The 22610-nt window shown below is 35.5% G+C and overlaps 1 long non-coding RNA gene across 1 annotated transcript in view; it reads left to right on the plus strand.

The window, feature by feature from the left end:
* LOC133246582 (uncharacterized) overlaps positions 1 to 22610 on the plus strand; it is a 185192-nt gene that overhangs the window by 117740 nt on the left and 44842 nt on the right. The gene's annotated exons all lie outside the window — the stretch shown is intronic.

Genomic DNA, 22610 nt, shown 5'->3' on the forward strand with positions numbered 1-22610 from the left:
GGTACAGTAATGTCTCTGCTTTTTAATATGCTGTCTAGGTTGGCCATAGCTTTTCTTCCAAGGAGCAAGCGTCTTTTAATTTCATGACTGCAGTCACCATCTGCAGTGATTTTGGAACCCAAGAAAATAGTCTGTCACTGTTTCCATTGTTTCCCCATCTATTTCCCATGAAGTGATGGAACCGGATGCCATGATCTTTGTTTTTTGAACGTTGAGTTTTAAGCCAAACTTTTCACTCTCCTCTTTCATTTTCATCAAGAGGCTCTTTAGTTCCTCTTCACTTTCTGCCATAAGGGTGGTGTCATCTGCATATCTGAGGTTATTGATATTTCTCTCAGCAGTCTTGATACCAGCTTGTGCTTCATCCAGTCCAGCATTTTGCATGATATGCTCTGCATATAAGTTAAATAAGCAAGGTGACAATATACAGCCTAACATATTCCACTGCTCATTTTGAACCAGTTTTCCATGTGCAGTTCTAAGTGTTGCTTCTTGACCTGCATAGTGTTGTATTCATAATACCTATTTTTTTCCAGATGGGTAGGATGAATATCAACATGTTTTTCTGACTTGCTGCTTCCATAGTATTCTCAGGAAAGGTCTTTACTTAATATCATTGGTATAAACTATCTTAAATTGAGATAGATTTTGGTCTTTCAATCTCTCTTTAATGGCCAAACTATTCTCATTGTTCAGCCTTATATGATACTTTCTGTTGGAATTATTGTTGGATGAATATGTTTTGCATGTATCTTACAGTTCCTCTATAACAACACACACCAAAGAGACTTCTAATTGGCGATATTACTCATGTGGATGGTCACAACTTAGAAATTAATTTTAGACATAAATACTAGATTATTGTGAAAATGGCCATGTCTTTATTCTATCCTTGTCTTTCGGTATCTAATGTCATCCTAAATATTCTTTTTTTTTCCTAAATATTCTTTATGCAGGATGAGTTGATATCCCATCTCTGAGAAAGGCAAACCACAACCCACCTAATGCCAATGTGCATATTAGCTGGCATATCCTGATTGTCACTTTGAAAAACTTTCATGTCAGAGGCTAAGATTATGCCTATTTTTCAGAGAGAAAGTAGAGGTAAAATGATTTGTTCTAATCTAGTAGGGGGGTGTTTGTCAGAATATGTATGCATGTAAGTCTTTCATAGTGCTACCTCTTGATTTTAGATTTTCTTTTAAAAAGAATGCTTGAATGCTTACAAAATTTTTACACAGAAAAAGAAATCCATTTTTACAGATCATTCATTTGCTCAGTTTTTGGATTGCACATGATAAATTCCTTTAAAAATTAACCATCAATATTTATTTTAAAATACCCATTTATTCCTTAAATAATTTTCAAAATATGACATAGGAAAATATTATTTAACTCATTTCAGAAAGAAGACCAGGAATTATATTATCTTATTTGGTCAGTCTACCTCTGCTCTGAGGGAGAAGAAATGTAAGATTCAGCAATCATGCAAATAACTGTAGCCTGGAAAGATCTTCATGGATGATAACCTGCATTGGCTGAAACTCTTGCACTTTTTCAGAAGATCCCTATATGCCATTCATAAAAGAACAGTGTTGGATAGGCTGCTGAAGAAACATTACTGCAGCAAGATAGATGATGTCTGTGATCCAAAGGCCTTGGAAAGAAAATAGTTTAAACCTTTGACCTCATCAGGAAGAGATCAAAGTATATATTAACGTGCATATATATATATTTTATATATATATATTTTCACCTCCTGACCATCCATCCATCTATCCATCTATCCACCTATGTATCATATCTGTCAGTCTGTCACTTTATCCCCAAATCACCAGCTTTATTTTAATTTTTTAATTTTATTTTATATTGGAGTAGATTAACAATGTTGTGTTAGTTTCAGGTGTACAGCAAAGCGATTCAGTTATACAAATACATGTATCTATTCTTTTTCAAATTCTTTTCCCATTTAGGTTATTACAGAGTATTGAGCAGAGTTCCCTGTGCTATACAGTAGGTCCTTGTTGATCATTTGTTTTAAATATAGGAATCAGTCCCAAACTCCCAGTCTACTTCTCCCCACCATCCTTTCCGCCCTCACTCCAATAACTGGAAGTTTGTTGCCTAAGGCTGTGAGTCTGTTCCTGCCCAAATCACCAGCTTTAATAGAGTACTGTAGGCACTGCAGTGCTCAGCAAAATAGACTGTATGAGAACAAGTGGCCCCTGCAAGATACGGTAGTACATATGATCAGGTCTTTTTCCATAAGTGTCTTTGGATATTCAAAGTAATACATGAGCATCCATTAAGAATTATATTCAACTTCACTAAGCAGTCATAGGTTCATGAACCTAGAAGGGAACTTGTGCAACCATATAGAAGGAGGAAGAAAAGAAAGCAACTTTCATTCAAGTAGGGAAAAAACCCCACAGTTATTTAGATTTAAGGTTTCTAAAAGAACAGGAAACTGACGTGAAGAAATAAACACAGCCTATAAAGGACTGAGGACTGCACTTTAAGCACAACTGACTAACATGTCCAGACAAGATAGAGATGCCTTTGTCATAAATAATAAAATTTAACTCAGACATTGCTTGCTATTTGGTAATGTTGCCTCTGAACTTTCAGGTCAATAATACATATTAAGATTTCTTTTAGGTACAAAATTCTATCAAAATACCATGAAATTATATCATGCAAAAAAACAACAAGGAGCACACTGGGGGAAAGAGCAATATTTAAATAAAATACCTTCAATTTTCCCTGAACTCTAGTAATAGCTTCTATTTTATCATATTTTTACAGTTTCCCTGATAGAAAAGTCACACCAGTAGCAAGGCTTTTATTTTAGAATGTGTGGTCACTGGACAGTATTTTTCTCTTGAGATAAGGTTATCTCCTGACTTTTGAAAGATTATTTTGACCATCATCTTGCTGTTCTTATATAAATCTTTTATCCTGAAATGAGACCCAATTCCAGCATGGAGACCTCCACTACAAATTATCCATGACCAAAATCATTATACTGGGAAAATGAAGTCCAGACTAGTATGTTTGGATTATGGTGTGAAGACAGTCATTGAAGGGCCCCACTTTTCAGGTTTCTGGTATCTTAAAGTCAGGTACACCCAACTGCTCTATTCCTAGAAAACATGTTATGATCCAAAATCTATAGGTACAAGGTTGTTTTTAGTTTAGCTATTGTTTTCATTTTATTTTGCTTGGAAAGTACAGTCCAAGTATAATAGATACAACTATGTGTGTATACGGAGAAGGCAATGGCACCCCACTCCAGTACTCTTGCCTGGAAAATCCCATGGATGGAGGAGCCTGGAAGGCTGCAGTCCATGGGGTCGCTGAGGGTCGGACAGGACTGAGCGACTTCACTTTCACTTTTCACTTTCATGCATTGGAGAAGGAAATGGCAACCCACTCCAGTGTTCTTGCCTGGAGAATCCCAGGGATGGGGGAGCCTGGTGGGCTGCCGTCTATGGGGTCGCACAGAGTCGGACACGACTGAAGTGACTTAGCATAGCATAGCATAGCATATGTGTGTATAAAGATAAAAAGATGTATCAAAATATACTCTCTTTAGAGGAAAAAAAAATACCTTTAAAAGGTGAATGTAGTCAAATATTTTTAAATAACAGAGTTGAATGAGTAGATGAATGAATAAATCTATCAACCACCTATCAAAAATACGTTGTACAGTTAGAGTGTGAAAAGCTCAGTGCTAGTTGTGAGGACAATAATGCATACATTGCAAAAACCATTGGTAATTAAAATCAAATGAATACCCTTTGGATAAATGACTAGTATCTAGAATCTTCCCACTGCCACATTACAAAATTCCCGTAGTAACTTTTTCCTTTCATTTTGTCTCAAAACATGCACATTTTATTTATGTGTGGAGTATGTAATATGAAGTGGCCACCTTAATTGGCAATAATTGGCAATTTTCCAAGTCCTGCGTTCATTTCCCACTCCTGTTTACTGCATAATCCTTTCCTTTTTCATTAGTTATAATAAACATTGTTTTTCATATATTACATTGTTATATATAGTAGAAAGTAAATGGAGTGGAAATTAAGATATGTAATACATATGTGGGTATTATACATAAATGCAAATATTTTATAGTATATCTACAAAATGGAAATTATACACTACAAAAATGGAAACTGTCTTCCAATATTTATAATTCACATTTTTATTAAAAATTTAATCACAAAGTTAAGAAAGTTGTAATACTCTAGCAGATTTATTGAGGCTTATGTTTCAACGGAAACAGATGTTTTGAATTGTTGTTATAGGTGAGCTGAGTTCTGATTTTATTTTCTTCTCTGAACCTGTCAACTTGCTTTATTCTTCTCCCTAAATACATGTCTAACTTGTTTTCTCAAAAGATCATTATTTTCCTCTTTATTGTATGTATTTTTCAGTCTATAGCCAGTATATAACCAACATTTTACTCTTGCAGAAAACCCATTTATTCATTCTCAAAATTTATTCATTCTTAGAGGTAAAACATTTGTAAAACAGGGAAATTGTTTTTCTGAATTTTTTTTGTTGTCTCTAACTTGAATTTTGTATTTTTTCAAAGTCATAATATGTGGCAAAACATTTAAATTAAATAATTTTTCAGTGAAATAACTGTCTTTTTTTTTTTTTCTGATAGTTTATATTTGCGGAGAAGGCAATGGCAACCCACTCCAGTACTCTTGCCTGGAAAATCCCATGGATGGAGGAGCCTTGTAGGCTGCAGTCCATGGGGTCTCTAAGAGTTGGACACGACTGAGCGACTTCACTTTCACTCTTCACTTTCATGCATTGGAGAAGGAAATGGCAACCCACTCCAGTGTTCTTGCCTGGAGAATCCCAGGGACAGGGGAGCCTGGTGGCCTGCCATCTGTGTGGTTGCACAGAGTTGGACACGACTGAAGTGACTTAGCAGCAGCAGCAGTTTATATTTGAGCATGATAGTTTTTCTTGGGTGCTGATTAATAACTAACAGTATGGTAATAAGCTGGAAAAAATGCTGAAGGAATAGAAGAAATGCCCCTAGATTAAAAATATACGACAGGGACAAGCATGGAACCAGGAATCACCAGGCTTTATTGAAGAGGACCTTGAAGAATGAGTAGCATTTAAGAAGGAAGATAGGACATATGTGAGGTGTTGACATAGCGGGAAAGGGATATCTAAAAGCCCAGAAGTGGGCCACTGGTTAGCACTGCCTTACTAGAGAAATGGCAGGTGCTCCACTCTATGCTCATTTGTACTACTCCTATGATAAATATTTCAGTTTTATTTTTACTCTAAATAAAGTTATTTAAAATGTTACATGAAGAATGAAAATTTGGTAAAAAGTCCTCTATTGTGTCTTACTATTAGATTACAACCAGAAAAAGTAAGAAAAAAAAATAAACTAGTTACATATTCAGAGTCTAAAATGACTCTAAGATAAAGGGTTCATAGATCACAAGGTGTCTCATGGTTCAGCATCAATCCTTCTTGTTTAAGAACTTGTATGAACTGATTTGGACAATAGAGTTAAATAAATATGAAATTTGTTAGACACCATGGATTTATAAACTCATAGGATTAAGTCTTCAACCCTTATTCATAAAGGATTAATTGGAATAAATTTTTAAATTTATTTTAAGGAGGTATTTTCAGAATTAAGTAGTTTACAATGGTCCAGAGTAAAAGAATTCCTCTGAGGTTTAGTTTAGCATCTTTTACCCATGATAACTGACTTTAAAAACATGTATTATTTCATCCTTGAACTCATTACAGAAAAGATCTAATATGTACAATCTATGTACTATCTTCAACCCACTCCAGTACTCTTGCCTGGAAAATCCCATGGATGGAGGGGCCTGGTAGGCTGCAGTCCATGGGGTCACTAGGAGTCGGATACGACTGAGCGACTTCACTTTCACTTTTCACTTTCATGCATTGGAGAAGGAAATGGCAACCCACTCCAGTGTTCTTGCCTGGAGAATCCCAGGGACCGGGGAGCCTGGTGGGCTGCTGTCTGTGGGGTCGCACAGAGTCAGATACGACTGAAGCAACTTAGCAGCAGCAGCATGTATCTTCAATTATATCATAATATATTCATAATCTGTTCAAATTAGGAAACAGAGTTCTCACTTTGGGAGGTACAGATAAATTAGTAAATTAATGTAGAGGTTGATTAGTGAGAGAGATACCCTATTGACTGAATAACTTTACCTGTGGAGCAGTTTACACATAGTAAATAATTTATATGCTGGGAAAATATTATTACTTGTTTATTCTATCTTTCTCCTAATATGTTCAAAAAAACCTTTCCAGACAGTGTAATAACTTGTAGACATTGACTGACACCATAATAATATAGACAAGCAGTTATCAAGAAATGAATTCAGTGTTTTACAGTATGTGAAGAAGCCAAATTTTAGTTGTTGTAATACAACAGGAAGACCCAAGAATCAAAGGAATAAAAAATTTTCTGTATGCATCCTTTCCATCCCATTTTAATTCCTCTGCCAGAACTGCCTAGGGAAGATTGAAGATTTGGTTGGCAAAGGAGAGTATAACCTTAAATCAATGGTTTTGAAAGTGTAGTCTTCAAACCCTTGTTTGAAAGTCTTTCAAGGAGTCCATGAAATCGAAACTATTTTTAGGATACTACTGTGTGTGTGTATGTGTGTGTGCACGCACATACTCACACATGTGCATGCTCAGCCATCTTCAACTTCTTGTATCTCCATTGACCGTAGCCCAACAGACTCCTCTGTCCATGGAATTTTCCAGGCAAGAATAGTGGAGTGGGTTGCCATTTCCTATTCCAGGGATCTTCCTGTCCCAGGGATTGAACCCACGTTTTCTGCATCTCCTGAATTGCAGGTGTATTCTTTATCATTGAGCCACCTGGGAAGCCCATGATACTACTAAGATGTTACTTATTTTCTTGCTGTGTTGGTATTTTGCACTGATTGTACACAAACTATGATGGATAAACTGCTGATGATATAAGGCAGTGGTACTAAACTCGAATAGTCAATATATTCTTCACCTCCACACTTACAATAAAAAGCCAGTTGCACTTAAGAATTTCTTTGATTCAGCAATAAAAGTTTTTAATTTTATTAAATGCTGTCCCTTGAGTACACGTCTTTTTTAATAGTCTGTGTAACTAAATGGGAAATACATATAAAGCATTTCTGCTGTGTACTGAAGTAACATAGTTGTCTCAAGGATAGCACTATCATGATTGAGATGCAAGGTGACTCTCTGATAAAATTAATGGTAATTTTAATTAATATGGCTTGATTTTAAATATTACATAATGAAGTATATCGACATGTAGAATATTTGAAGTAGACGGATATTTTCCAAAGGACTAATATAATATTTCAAAACTACTGTGTATGTGGATGCTCAGTCATGTCCGACTCTTTGTGACCCCATGGACTGCAGCCCTCCAGGCTCCTCTGTCTATGGAATTTTCCAGGCAAGAATACTGGAGTGGGTTGCTGTTTCCTACTCCAGGGGATCTTCTTGACCCAGGGATGGAACCCGTGTCTCCTGGGTCTCCCACACTGGCAGATAGATTCTTTACCACTGAACCACCTGGAAGCCTGATTTCAAAGCCAGGCACTAGAAATAAGCCAATGGATTTGAATATAACAGAGTACAGAAAGTTCACTGATGTTTCAGATTCCATATTGAAACTAGCCATTAAAGAAACCATGTTCATCAAGTTTTGGTGTTGCATAAAAGGATGATACTCATAACTATAAAGGCTATTTAGACACTCCTCCCCTTTCTAACTGCACATTTGTAAGAGATCAGAATTTCTCGATATACTTCAAAATCACAGAAGATTGAGTGAAGAAACAGATCTGAGCATTTAGCTGTCTTCTTTTTTAAAAGTTTTTCAATCGATTTTGAAAATTGAATCAGTTTTGAAAATTGATTTACAATGTTGTTAATTTCTTTTTTTTTTCCTGGTTTGGCCACATCATGTGGCTTGTAGGATCTCAGTTCCTGACCAGAGATTGAACCTGGACCATGGCAGAGAAAGCCTGGAATCCTAACCACTAGGCCACCAGAGAACTCCCCACACTGTTGTGTTAATTTCTGATGTGCAGCAAAGCGATTCAGTTATACACATATATATTCCTTTTTTAAAATATTTTCTGTTATGGTTTATCATAGGATATTGAATATAGTTCTCTGTGCTATACAGTAGGACCTTCTTGTTTATCCATTCTCTATATAAAAACTTAGGTCTGCTAATCCCAGTGTCCCACTCCATACATCCCTATTGGCAACCACCAGTCTGTTTTTTATGTCCAGGATTCTGTTTCATAGATAGGTTCATTTGTGTCATAGTTTAGATTCCACATATAAGTGATGTCATATGGTATTTGTCTTTCTCTTTCTGGCTTAGTTCACTTAGTGTAATAATTTCTAATTGTATCCATGTTGCTGCAGATGGTATTATTTCATTCTTTTTTTTTATAGTTGACTGATACACCATTGTGTGTATGCACCACATCTTCTGTATTCATTCATCTGTCAGTGGACCTTTAGGTTGTTTCTGTATCTTGGCTATTGTGAATAGTGTTGCTGTGAACATGAGGGTGCATGTATCTTTTTGAATTATAGTTTTATCTGGATATATGCCCAGGAGTGAGATTGCTGGATCATATGGTAGTTCTATTTTTAGTTTTCTGAGGAACTTCCATATTGTTTTCCACAGTGGCTACACCAACTTACATACCCACCAACAGTGAAGAAAGGTTCCCTTTTCTCTACACCCTCTCGGGCATTTGTTATTTATAGACTTTTTAATGATGGCTGTTCTGACTGTTGTGAGCTAGTACCTCATTGTAGTTTTGATTTGCATTTCTCGTCTCCCGAGTTGCAGGCAGACGCTTTACCATCTTGAGCCACCAAGGCTGCCCAATAATTAGTGATGTTGAGCATCTTTTCATGTGCCTGTTGGCTATCTATGTTTCTTATTTGGAGAAATGTCTATTTAGGTCTTCTGTCCATTTTTCAATTGAGTTGTTTTTTGTTGTTGTGTGACCTCTCATATATTTTGTAAAGCCCTTGTTGGTCACATCATATGCAAATATTTTCTCTCATTCTGCAGGTTATGTTTATGGCTTCCTTTGCTGTGCAAAAGCTTTCAAGTTTAATTAGGTCCCATTTCTTTATTTTTTTAATTTCTGTTGCCTTGGGAGACTGATCTAAGAAAACATTGGTACAATTTATGCCAGAGAATGTTTTGCCAATGTCTCTTCTAGGACTTTTATGGTGTCATGTCTTCTTCTTAAGTCTTTAAGCCATTTTAAGTTCATTTTTGTGTATGGTGTGAGGGTGTGTTCTAACTTCATTGACTTACATGCGGCTGTCCAACTTTCCCAGTACCACTTGCTGAAGAAACTGTCTTTTTCCCATTGTAAAGCTGCCTCCTTTGTTGAGGTTAATTGACCACAGGTGTGTGGGATTATTTCTGGGCTCTCTATTTCATTGACTTACATGTCTGTTTTTGTGCCAGTACCATGCTGTTTGGATTATTATAGCTTTGTAGCTACCCTGTCTGAAGTCTTGCAGTGTTATGCCTCCTGCTCTGTTCCTTTTCTTTGGGATTACTTTGGCAATTTTTGGGCTTCCCTTGTGACTCAGCTGGTAAAGAATCCACCTGCAATGCAGGAGACCTGGGTTCGATCCCTGGGTTGGGAAGATCCCCTGGAGAAGGGAAAGGCTACCCTTTTCAGTATTCTGGCCTGGAGAATTCCATGGGCTGTATAGTCGCAGTCAGACATAACTGACTTTCACTTGGCAATTCTGGGTCCTTTATGGTTCCATATGAATTTTAGGATTAATTTGTTCTAATTCTGTGAAAAAATGTTCTGGATAATTTGATAGTGATTGCATTACATCTGTAGATTGCTTTGGGTTTGCTTTGGCCATTTTAACAATATTAATTCTTCCAATGCAAGACCATGGAATATGTTTCAGTTTCTTTGAATCATCTTCAGTTTTCCTATTAATGTTGTATAGTTCTCAGCATATAAGTCTTTCACCTCCTTGGTCAGGTTTACTCCTAAGTATTTTATTTTGGGGGGTGCAATTTTAAAATATATCATTTTTTTACATTCCTTTTCTGACATTTCATTGTTGGTTTGAAGAAATACAGCTGATATCTATACATTAATCTTGTATCCTGCTACTTTCCTGAATTAGTTTATCAGTTGTAGTAGTTTTTGTGTGGAGTCTTTAGGGTTTTCTATATATAGTATCATATCACCTGCATATAATGACCTCTGTATATAATTTTAGCTCTTTGCTTCCAATTTGGATACCTTTTATTTTTGTTTCTTATCTGATTGCTGTGGCTAGGACGTCCAATACTATTTTGAAAAGAAGAGGTGATAGTGGGAGTCTGTGTCTTGTTCCAGATTTTAGTGGGAAGGATTTCAGCTTTTCACCATTGAGCATTATATTGGCTGTGGGTTTGTCATAAATAGCTTTTATTATATTGAGATATGTTCCCCTCTATACCCACCTTTGTAAGACTTTATCATGAATGGATGTTGAATTTTGTCAAATGCCTTTTCTGCGTCTGTGAAGATGATCATATGATTTTTGTCTTGTCTTTGTGTGGTATATCACAGTGATTTGTGTATGTTGAATCATCCTTGTGAACTTGGATGAATCCTACTTGGTTGTAATGTATGATCTTTTTTATATATTGTTGGATTCAGTTTGCTAATGTTTTGTTGAGAATTTCTGCATCTATATTCAATGAAGACATTGACCTGTAATTTTCTTTTTTTGGTGGTGTGTTTCATTTTGGTATCAGTGATGGTGGATTCATACAGTGTCTTTGAGAGCGTTCCTTCCTCTTCGGTTTTTTTGGAAGAGTTTGGAAAGGATTAGTTTAAGTTCTTCTTTATATGTTGGGTGTAATTCACCTTTGAAACCATCTGGTCTTGGATTTTTGTTGGAAGCTTTTTATTTCAAATTCTTCAGCTGTCTTCTATGCAGCCTGATAGTATAGGATTTGAAAAAAATGTCAAGTAATGCCACTTTTTTGATGAAATAACTCTAGTTATATTTCATATGTTAGTTATGCTCACATGTAACGAATTCTTTGTTATTTTTCAATAAATTGTTAAGTGTTTTTAAAGTTGCTCAGTTTTAAATTTCTAATATAATATTCTTAGATCTAGATTACATAAACAAAAGCTTTTTGGGGTCTTCAATAATTTTTAAGACTGTAAAGGATATCTGCTGCTGCTAAGTCACTTTAGTCGTGTCTGACTCTTTGTGACCCCATAGACAGCAGCCCACCAGGCTCCCCGTCCCTGGGATTCTCCAGGCAAAAACACTGGAGTGGGTTGCCTATCTGAGGCCAACAAAATTTATAAACCACAGTAAATGAATGCTATGAATGCTTACATATTTAAAATTAGATTTGTTATTGGCTGAGAGACAAAAGATAATGAAATAGTTATATAATTTTCTTTTTTTAAAGAATAAAAAGACTGCTATACTTTTAAAGCTTATGTCCAAATGAATATAAAGAGTTTTCTGTAGATCATTTGGAATTTCAGTCCTACCACTTAAAAACTATATAGCCTTCACCAGATTGCTTATTATCTCCATGACCATGCCTCTCATCTATGAATGATAATGGTAATACCTACTTGAGTAGTGGTGTGAGGATTAAATGAGATAATCCATGTTAAGTATTTGACCACAATGCTTGTCACTGGTATTTCTTCTATTATTGTTTTGAGGATAGGATAGCTCTTTGATTCCATAGTAACAAATGTGAATAATACCTTGTATATCTTTTTTAGTTTTCAAATATCTGTATAAACATCCTTGTGACTATAATCTGATTATTCTTCTATTATTGCCTCATGGAATTGTAGGGAAAATATTTAAGGGGAAATTGGTGTTGGTCTTTTCTTTTTTGAAAATTTTTATTGGGGTATAATTGCTTTACAGTGTTGTGTTAGTTTCAGGTGTACAGCAAGGTGAGTGTGTTTTATGCAAATACATATATCCACACTTTTTTAGATTCTTTTCCCGTGTAGGCTATAAGAGTACTGAGTAATTTTCTGTGCTGTACAGTAGGTCCTTATTAGTTGCCTTAGTCACCTATTTTACATATAATAATGTGTATGTGTCAATCCCAGTCTCTAAATTTGCCCCAGTCCCCCAATGGCTTTTAGTAAGGTAGGCAAAGAATCTTTTTTTTGTCTTTGGGAAAGATTGTGTTGTCTGAACGTTGTCAATGTCAGCCTTAACGATTTAGGATTTTTTGTGTGTGCTGAATCCCTTTTAATGAATCAGCCCAGCAAGAAAGATTAGTATCTGCTGATGCATTGGTTTGTGCTTCAGTGTAGTTGAAAAGAGGTTAATTTAAGACATTGAATAACCTGTCTTTGTACACAAGTCGATCAATAAGGATTTCAATACTAATCAAAGAGAAGGGAATTAGCTTTTATGGGGAGCAGACTGTTACAGGAGGTCCTATGCAGTTACTTGTAGTAATCTCTAATCTTCATAACAAATCTGAGAGGTGGGCATAATTATTTCCACTTTACAGGTGAGGAAACTGAGTCTCAGAGAGCTGTAACTTTCCTAAGATGGTGAGGGAAATGAAATAACAAAGGATTAAGCCTTTTTTGACTGAGAGAAGAGAGAGCAAATTTCCAACATAATAGATAAGGAACATTGCAGGGGTGGAAAGTATGATGTTCATTTGCTCTCTGTTAACTATAAAGTTAGAAAGAAAATGATGGGTTTAAAATGCCGTATAGAATGAATAAGAGGAAGGTTGCTGCTCGATTGTTAAAACACTACAGCTGCACCTATGAAATTCCAACACAACTGCCAGTTAAGCATCTCAATGGAAAAAACCTAAGTGTTAATTTGATATAATGTAGATAAAAAATCACTTCAGTTCAGTCGCTCAGTCGTGTCCGACTCTTTGCGACCCCATGAATAACAGCACGCCAGGCCTCCCTGTCCATCACCAACTCCCGGAGTTCACTCAGACTCACATCCATCAAGTCAGTGATGCCATCCAGCCATCTCATCCTCTGTCGTCCCCTTCTCCTCCTGCCCCCAATCCCTCCCAGCATCAGAGGCTTTTCCAATGAGTCAGCTCTTCGCATGAGGTGGCCAAAGTACTGGAAATTTGACTTTTCACTTTGGTGGGTACTAATGTAGGTAAATAATGTAGGTACTAATAACACTTGGATACTAAGAATTGGCTTAACCTAGCTTCATGTATTTTCTTCTTATATCCTCTAGAAGAATTTATTAAAATACTTTTGGTAGATGTGAAAGTTGAGCCATGTAAGGTGCCATTTTTATAATCCTAGCTTTATACAGTATATGTGAGGTTTAGAAAATTTGTCATAAATTTCTGAATAATCACAAATCAGAATTCTGAGAAATAGTTGGACAGAAAGTTGAGAATCGATTCCTTTTCCACATTCAAAACATGGTCTTATAAATGTAAATATGCAGCTTTTATAGTAAATGTTTAAATAGTATAGGGCTTCCCTTGTGGCTCAGCTGGCAAAGAATCCGTCTGCAATGCAGGAGACATGGATTTGATTCCTGGGTTGGGAAGATCCCCTGGAGAAGGGAAAGGCTACCCACTCCAGTATTCTGGCCTGGAGAATTCCATGGACTGTCTAGTCCATGGGGTCGCAAAGAGTTGGACACAACTGAGCAACTTTCACTTTTCAAATAGTATAAGTGAGATATGCTATCACATTCCCCTCTTTTCCAGCATTTTTTATATTTTTATTGAGAAAAAAGAAACAAAAATTAAGCTTTTTTATCTGTAAAGACGTTATATAAGCCATAACAATAGCTTTAGGTAAGATTCTTCAGTGATTGCTTTCTGGCATTAAGAAAATTAAACAGCTTTTTTCACTGATTCTTTTCTGTGGCAAGTCTCCAGTTTACTGGAAAGGTACAGATGAAGTTTGATGAGCTCAAATTTTAAAACCTTAAACCTGTGTTCTAAATGTGCAAGCTATCCTGCTTTTTCAGTTCAGTTCAGTTTAGTTGCTTAGTCTGACTCTCTGACCCCATGGACTGCAGCACGCCAGGCTTCCCTCTCCATCACCACCTGCTTTATAATCATTAGTAATAAATACGTAAAAGCCTCTATAAGAGAAGGCATCTAAAGGAAAGCTTTCTGTGTTTTGAATATCAAAATCTACCAAATCTGAAAAAGATGCAGTCAGAAAAGTAAAGGAAAATGAATTCAGAATATCCCACATTTAAAGCATACTGTACATACCTTGAAAGAAAAAAGAACTAACAGAAATAACTTCAGTGCTCAAATTTGGGTCATAAGACTCAAGGCTCTCTTTGTATCTCATACCAAAGCAGAGTCCAAACAGTGGTGCATACATTTTTGAGTCAAAAGATCACCAATTTTATACACTTTTTCAAGTAAGGATGGTGTTTTTAAAAGTCCATGGTTCATACAACCTACATTAACCAATACTTTAAGACTTCTATGTTGCTTAACAGTCCCCCCAAAAGCTAATTTTATATGTTGAAATTTATAATGGGACAGTACATATCTTCAAAATGTTGCTTAATAGTCCCACCAAAAGCTAATTTTATATGTTGAAATTTATAATGGGACAGTACATATCTTATTTTTTAAGTGGTTTTAATCATTTTTTATTTTTGTGGAATTTTTAGTTTGAAAATTTCTTTCTGTGAAAAGTTAATCTGACTGAAAGTTCAACACTAAAACTTATTCTAAGTTTCCAGACCACAAATTTTGGCATTACTATGAAATATGTCATTAGACTTTAGTTTTGGCTTTATATTTAACTTTAGTTGGTTTGACTACATTAATTGTTAAAAATGAAACTTAATTCATTTCAGGTGAGCTAGGGACTACACCTGAGACCTGTTAGGACCTGATGTTGCATGGGTTTATTTCAGCAAGGAAAGGAAAAGCTTTCTGGGCTTCCTTGGTGGCTCAGATGGTAAAAGAATCTGCCTGCACTGTGGGAGACCTGGGTTCAATCCCTGGGTTGGGAATATCCCCTGGAGGAGGGCATGGCAACCCACTCCAGTATTCTTGCCTGGGGAATTCCATGGACAGAGGAGCCTGGTGGGCTACAGTCCGTGGGGTCTAAAAGATTCGGACATGACAGTGACTAAGCACATGATTCAGAAATGACTCTGACTTCAATTGTTCAGTAGCACTTGGACCTTCTCCAAAAATCAGTTATTATAAATCCTTCTGCATCTTGCCCTCCCAATTTGAAACAAGCAAAATGTGTTTTTATCAGTCTCTAAGTATTTCATTTTACATATAACACTCAAAAGCATTTTGTTTTGCATTTGCAAACTTCAGCTTCATTTTTTTTGTCAAATGAATTCTTATGAAGAATACTTGGAGAACATTTTGTTAATAGTCATTTAAATTATTTATTGGCTTTTTTCAGGTCTCTGGAAAACACTAAGGGTACTCTCACAATTTGTTTGGCTTGTCTGGCTTTGGCACAACTGGATTTGGAAAATCATGTTGGAATGTGAATCCAAAGCATCAAATTTTATGAAAGCAAAGTGTTATCCCAAAAGTGTCAAGCAGCCAAGTGGTACCAGTTTCAACAATAGTGCCAGAATGTTTTTCAGAAAGACAGTTTTTGTTTAAATCTCAGCTTTTTGTCTGGCATCTATAGTTAGTCTGTTTGTCCCGGAGAAAGACAAAGAGCCAGCAGCACCTGAAGCTTTTATCTTTTACTTCCTTTGGAAAGTTATTTGACATTCCTGCTGTGATTTCATTATTTTATTTATTATTCTTTTACTAAATCACTTGGTGATAAGACATAGTTAGAAGGAAGATTCACATTTTGTAAAATATTACATGCACTTTAGATGAATAATATAATTCCTTTTATATTTATGTATAAACACAAATCTAAAAGATCAGAGACTATATTTAGGTTGAATATTATTTATTATTCATTCATTCATGTGTATTTTTATTAAGTATATAAAAGGCAGTTGCTAAGTTTTGTAAAGGAATATAAAGATGAATTAGACACAAATCTCATTTCCCTCTATTAAAATTATATAAATATATATAGATAACTAAATAAAAGAGAGAAGAAGGAGGAAGAGAGGGTTATGTGTGTGTGAGAGAGAAAAAGAGTGAGCATTGAAGTGATAAAAACAAATACAGCAAAATGTTAATGACTGGCGAATTTTGGATAATGAGTATAATGGAGTTCTTTGTACTATTCTTATAACTTTTCTTAGGTATTATTTTAAAATAAATTATCATGTGTATGCTCTGAAAAAAAAGGTAGCTGAAATATCTAAGAGACTGAGGGTTTTTGATGTCTAGAGTCCTTGATTGTAGAAATTGCATCTTAAGTCTCTCTTACCTTTCTATTACTTCTGGAATCATTCTTTAAACTTGCGTGTGAGGCACTCAGTAAATGTATAAACACTGACTGCTTATTTTTTCTTTGGAATCCTAATTTTCAGGCAGAATTCCTCAGATCAGACCATAAAACTAGTGTAAACTGTATATACAATTCACAAGAGAAAATATTCAAGAGACAACTTTGCAAATGACTGTATATCAGCTTCATGAACTAAAAGGCAATAAATTTGGACTGATCTCTTGATCTCATTTGCCAACTACTATTAATTAAAACTCTATCCATTCTCACATTCAAACTGTAGGCAAGTTGTAAGCTGAAGTGTTTTCTTTCTCTTCTTTATACACCTAGCAGAGACCCTTGATGTAGTAAGTACTCAGTTCTTATTGGCTGTATAAATTAATGAATACAGATTCAAACATTTTTGTGCAAAAGATCCTCAAATTGATGTGCTTATTTTGTTTCTCACACCAAGATTACACTGATCATGAAGCCGAGTTAGCCCAGAGTGTGACATTTGATCCATATGATTCTTTATGATAGCGTTTTTAATTAGAGCTGTAATGTGCAAATTAAATTTAAGAAAAAGTATATGAGGAGTTTGTAAAAAAAGAAAAGGTGATTTCAAAGCTGGAGAATATTAGTGGTCATCCAATATATTTAGCATGTGGTTAACTACTTAATATGTTTTATTGTGTCTTTTTAAAGTCAAAATTCCTATATTATGTATATATTTTTCAAATGACATTTGAATAAAATAGTATAAGGCATCAAAAGTGAGGAAGGGCACTTCTGGACTTGGAGAAACCTCTCAGGTTTGATAATAACATTTTGAGTCATCTAAATTCATACCTATTATCACTTAAGTGAACATTGATGCTGCTTCTGGATCTTATACAAATATTCAGATTTTTGTTTTCCTCATCATTCTGAAGGTTATCTCCCTGGTCGCTCTGAAAATCAGGTGACAGCCATTTCCCATGATGCTTTAAGTGCTGTCAAACTGTCCATCAAGCTGTCACCTGACCAATCGTTCCCATGGTTCTTTTAGACTTCCAGTATGATAAATTGAAAAGCACCATTATCTGTCTGTTGTGAAGAGGAACTGTTTGGGCTTTGATAAGATATCACTACTCCCAGGTGAGAGGCGGCTGACAGCACATCAAAGCAAAAACAACACGTAGAAACACTGAACAGGGGAGCACAGGTTTACAAACATCTGTTGTCGTTTTTATTACTTTTCTATGGGTTTAAGTTTCCTACTCATCCTTAGATAATTCATGAACAGATACTTTGCTTTCTAGATTGCAAATAACAATTGCTGCTCTTTTCATCTTGGGAGAAGAATCTTAAAATTGAAACACATCTGTCTACCTTTTTGATTCATGGCACACAAGCTTTTCACTTTGTAACCAACAAGTTCTGCATTCCTGCTAGTGTCATCATTTAATTTTTTTTTTTAAAGAAAAACTATCAGTAGAAATATATTTCACTGTACCAAATAATTGGACTTGGGGCTTGATGATAAAATTATTTACTTGCCTTATATGTCATTATTAGTGTACCAGTACTCAAAAAATATGAACTGATTTGTGTTAGCATATATTCAGTTCAGTTCAGTTGCTCAGTCATGTCCGACTCTTTGTGGACACATATTAGCTAGCATATAGCTCTCTATATATTAGTTAACTTATATTTTAGTGTTGATAATGTTAATGAGTCCGGTATTTCGTGAGAAATAAGATTGTGACTTACTATTTATCAGCTTCACTTTTTAATTGCTCTGAATTATGCTAATATAAATCTACGAACTTCAGTTTCTTCACAAGAAACATGAATAGAGAGTATGACATTGCCTTCCATTAATCACCATTGTAGTTAGGTTTGGGATAAGGAAAGTAAGGAAGTAAAAGTGTCAGTCGTTCAGTTGTGTCTGACTCTTTGTGACCCCATGAACTACAGCCTAACAGGCTCCTCTGTTCATGGAATTCTCCAGGCAAGAATACTGGAGTGGGTTGCCATTTCCTTCTCCAGGGTGTCTTTCCCATCCAGGGATTGAACCTGGGTCTCCTGCATTGCAGGCAGATTCTTTACCATTTGAGTCACCAGGATAAGGAAACTTGTTTACAAAGGCCAGGGAGAGTGGTAAGGCAGAGGCTTTCTAAAGAAACCTTTCTGGGAAGTGGGAATATTTTGCTAGAGCTAGTTTTAGAAACAACTTTACATTTTGGATTTAATCTTTGGACTTCAATATCCAAATACGTGTTGTAGAGACGTAAGTGTTAAAAGCTGAATACTTGAATCATTACTACGTTCAATATAATCTTATTCCTTAGAAGTTACTCTGTGTGTGTGTGTGTGATTTGTCCTTTTTCTCTTTCTTCCCTGCTACTTCTGTAAGATGTGATGACAAATTTCTTACATGCTCTGTGCCCTTGCATACTGTCACTGTATGAATACCTAAACATACCCTTTGGAGATCACTCAGGGAAAATAATTTGTTGTTATTTATTGTGGTTTTTAGCAGAATAAAAGTACTGTAGTTGGTTGCTAACATCACCACCTTGTGTACAAATATTTTTTTGCATGCAGTTCCTTAATGTCATTAAGCAGTATTGTAATTTCATTACGTAGTAATGTAGCACTTCGATTATACACAACATTTAAATAATTTTGTAATTCAAAATCTGAAAAAGTAAACTATGGTTTATTTTTAGTCCTTTGCAATTATTTAACTAAGTAACACTTCTCTACACTTAAATAAGAAGCAAAAATGCCCTAGAGCCTTCAAGAACTGAGAATCCGTCAAAAAACTCTCTAAAATGGCCAAGGAATTCCAAGCAAAAAGGAAAAGAAAGAATTAAATTTCCTGAACATTCATAATAATACCAACAGTACACGCTCCCAGTGCCTACAGTATCTGATTGGCGAATCTCTTAATAGTTTTTTTTTCACTAAGTGTTTTTAGCTCACCCAATAGGCTAGCTAGTATTGGAAATTATTGCCTACTTTGAAGTATCACTTTGGTCTCCATTCCAAGATGAGGAGAACCTCTGAGTTACCAAATTTCTTTTTCTAGTGGTTTCTGGCATGTCAGAATACCATAGCAAGTTTTGTAATTTTCAATAGTCCTTGGAGGTCAGTGAAGTTAGGTTGATTAGACTCTGCATTACTTTTCTGAAAGGACATACCTTGTGACTAGAGGGGAAAAGACCAAAATATTCGATAAATTCAGTGTTGGTCCCAGAGGAAACAAACATGTTCCCTGTTACTCCCTCTCTCACAATAAAAAATTCCAACCCACTCCTAGAAAGAAACAATTTCACATTTGGATTTTTGTGTTGCTGCTTAACATCTTTTCTGTCTCTCTCCCTCTCCCTCCCTCCCTCTCTGTAAAATGACCTTCTATTAAAACTTATTACCTCATATGGTAGCTGTTATTAAATAAGAACTATTACAAGTTGTTGAAAGTAGCATTACAATGTTTCTTTCATTTATAGAGTTTTCCTACATAAAGTTTGATTATATGGTAAAAACTTAAGAACGTTCCTAAGGATACAAGGCAAAGAATAGCCGTCTAAATCTGTTGTGTGTGTGTGTGTGTGCTCGTAGCTGTCTGTGATAATTTGACTATTTTCAAATGGAAATTTTGCTTGACAAGTCTAAGAGATCTTTCTATATTGGCCAGTTATTAGTTTTCTTTAGTCATGACCTTAATATGTTCTTCTAAAAGAGATTAAGAAAATTTTGAAAATGAACTTGGAGGGTATTTTTTCTTTTTTAGCATTTAATGAATTTTAATAAATAATCTGGATTCAAGTTTACCTCTGTGGCATTGTTTGTGCTCACTCTTATTCTGTATTATTTCATCTGTGTGTAAGGTAAACATCTCTCTGGGCTGTGTGCCCTATCAGTTGTGTCTAACTCTTTGCGACCCCATGAGCTATAGTCCGCCAGGCTCCTCTGTCCTGGGATTTTCCAGGCAAGAATACTGGAGTGGGTTGCTATTTCCTCCTCCAGGGGATCTTCCCAAACCAGGGATTGAACCCACATCTCCTGCATTGCAGATGGATTCTTTTACCACTGAGCTCCTGGGAGAACCCCCAAGGGGATATTTTTTTCAATGAGAATTTCTCTGGTAAATTTAGCAGCAAAAGCACAAAGTAAAGCTAGATTTCAGTTCTTCTTACTACAAAAACTTCTTGTCAAGTCTTTTAGCTCTGGCTTCTGACTAACACACATGGGAAGATTATTAAAAGGAGATGGATTTTCTCAATATTATTTCTTATGATTTTTCTGTGCTGTAATAATGTTAACAGTATATTCATAGATTATCTCTTGGTCTCTAAAGTACAAAAATGATTTATTTTGTGTTAACAGCAATACCATCAAGTTAGTAGCAAAGGCTCCCAGTTTCATTGATGAGCAAATTGAGGATCAGAGGCATGACAGAAATGCTCATGATCATATAGATGTTGATAGAAAAGTGAATAAAGAACTCAGGTTTTTTTTTTTTTTTTTTTTTGGTGTGTGTGTGTCTGTGTGTAGTTCAGTGTTATGCCTTCCACTCTCATGCTGCTTGTGTCTTTGGGACAAGCATAGCACTTTTTAAATGTAGATATTAGGAGTTAAGGCTGTTTTGGTATGTTTTCCCTATTCTTAGTGAAAGTCTATGCATGCAGAAGTCTGCTAGGAGGTCACCCTGGTTTTATGCAGTCAGACTCAGAAGTCAGGTTTACCATTTACTTACTCTTTACGTTCTTAACTTAGAATCAAACAGAACATTATGGGAGGCTATATTTATTATTTGACTCTGACAGCAAACAAATGTGTGCACATTAATGTACATAATAAATGTGAGATATTTAATTTTTCAAAAAAACATAAAACTTTTTTGAATCCAGTACCTAAATGAAATAAAAATCCATAGATACTTTTTTATGGGGGCATCAGACTTCCTTCCCCTCTAGTATTATTTATTTTATACATGTTTCAAGTGTTTGATATTTTAAAGTGGCCAACCACTAATGATATTTAAAGGGAGAAAATGAACTTGGAAAGGCTTCAGAATGTTTGGATCTTTTCTCTTTATGTTGTATTTACTTATGGTAAGCAGTGTTTATGAAGTGAATAAAGTCTAAAACTGAGATTCATTAAAATGTTCACCTTTTTAAAAATTGTTCAATTGTATTTGTAAAAGAGACAGTGGAAGTGAAAAACAATGTTGCCATAAAAAATACAGGTGATTTTTTGAGGCTACAAAAATAGAATAAAGTATGTATTTTTAAAATCCCATTTTAATTTTTAATTTACACAGGAGAGTAAATACTACTTGGTGGAAATTGCTTAACAATTTCTTACTTTTCCCCAAAGATTCAGAGAATGAAACAGATATCTGTAGGACAGAATGCAGCTAAATGTTCTCCTTGGCTAATATTTGAACTTCTATGCCTGAGACGTTAAGAAAATGTCACTTGAATAAAGATGAAACTGAACAAACCTATCACTACCTAGAAAAAAAAAAAAAAACAGTCTAAGCCAACTTTATTTCCTAAACTTAAAACCATAACAATAAAGTTCTTTATATGAGCAACTTTGTGAACTGAAAGCAGGGACAGTCTAATTTCTTTCTATGTATCAAGTCAGAGAAGTGAAGGGAGAAAACCGTTCTTCCCTGTTGGCCTCCTGTGTAAAATTTCTTTCCTTATCATCCCATCTAGTCATATCTTTCTGCAGTTTGAATTACCCTCTTTTCCTCAGACTGGTAAGTCAGTGAAAGGATGTTTGTTCTGCTAATTAACTTTATTACCCTGATAACTCCCTGCAGCCTTTGACGAAAACAATTACCGTTACTCCTTTTTCCCCCCCAACTGGCAAAAAAAAAAAAAAGGAAAAGGGAAAAAAAAAAAAAGACTATTAATTAGAAACGAGGCCCAGGTCCCTGCCATGTTATCCTGCCACGTTCCCAGGCCCTCGAGCAGGATAGCATTACATTGTCAGTAGTAATTTAGCTCTCATCTGTCTCTGCTAATTATTGTCACATTCATCAAATTCATCAACAAAAGTGCTCTCAGAAGGATTGCATATTTGCAGTTAATACAGCATAAACTGGTATTACCCATCACCACATTTGTGATGATGAGAGGGACACAA

Source organism: Bos javanicus, chromosome 1, assembly GCF_032452875.1.
Source record: "Bos javanicus breed banteng chromosome 1, ARS-OSU_banteng_1.0, whole genome shotgun sequence".
NCBI classification, from domain to species: Eukaryota; Metazoa; Chordata; class Mammalia; order Artiodactyla; family Bovidae; genus Bos; species Bos javanicus.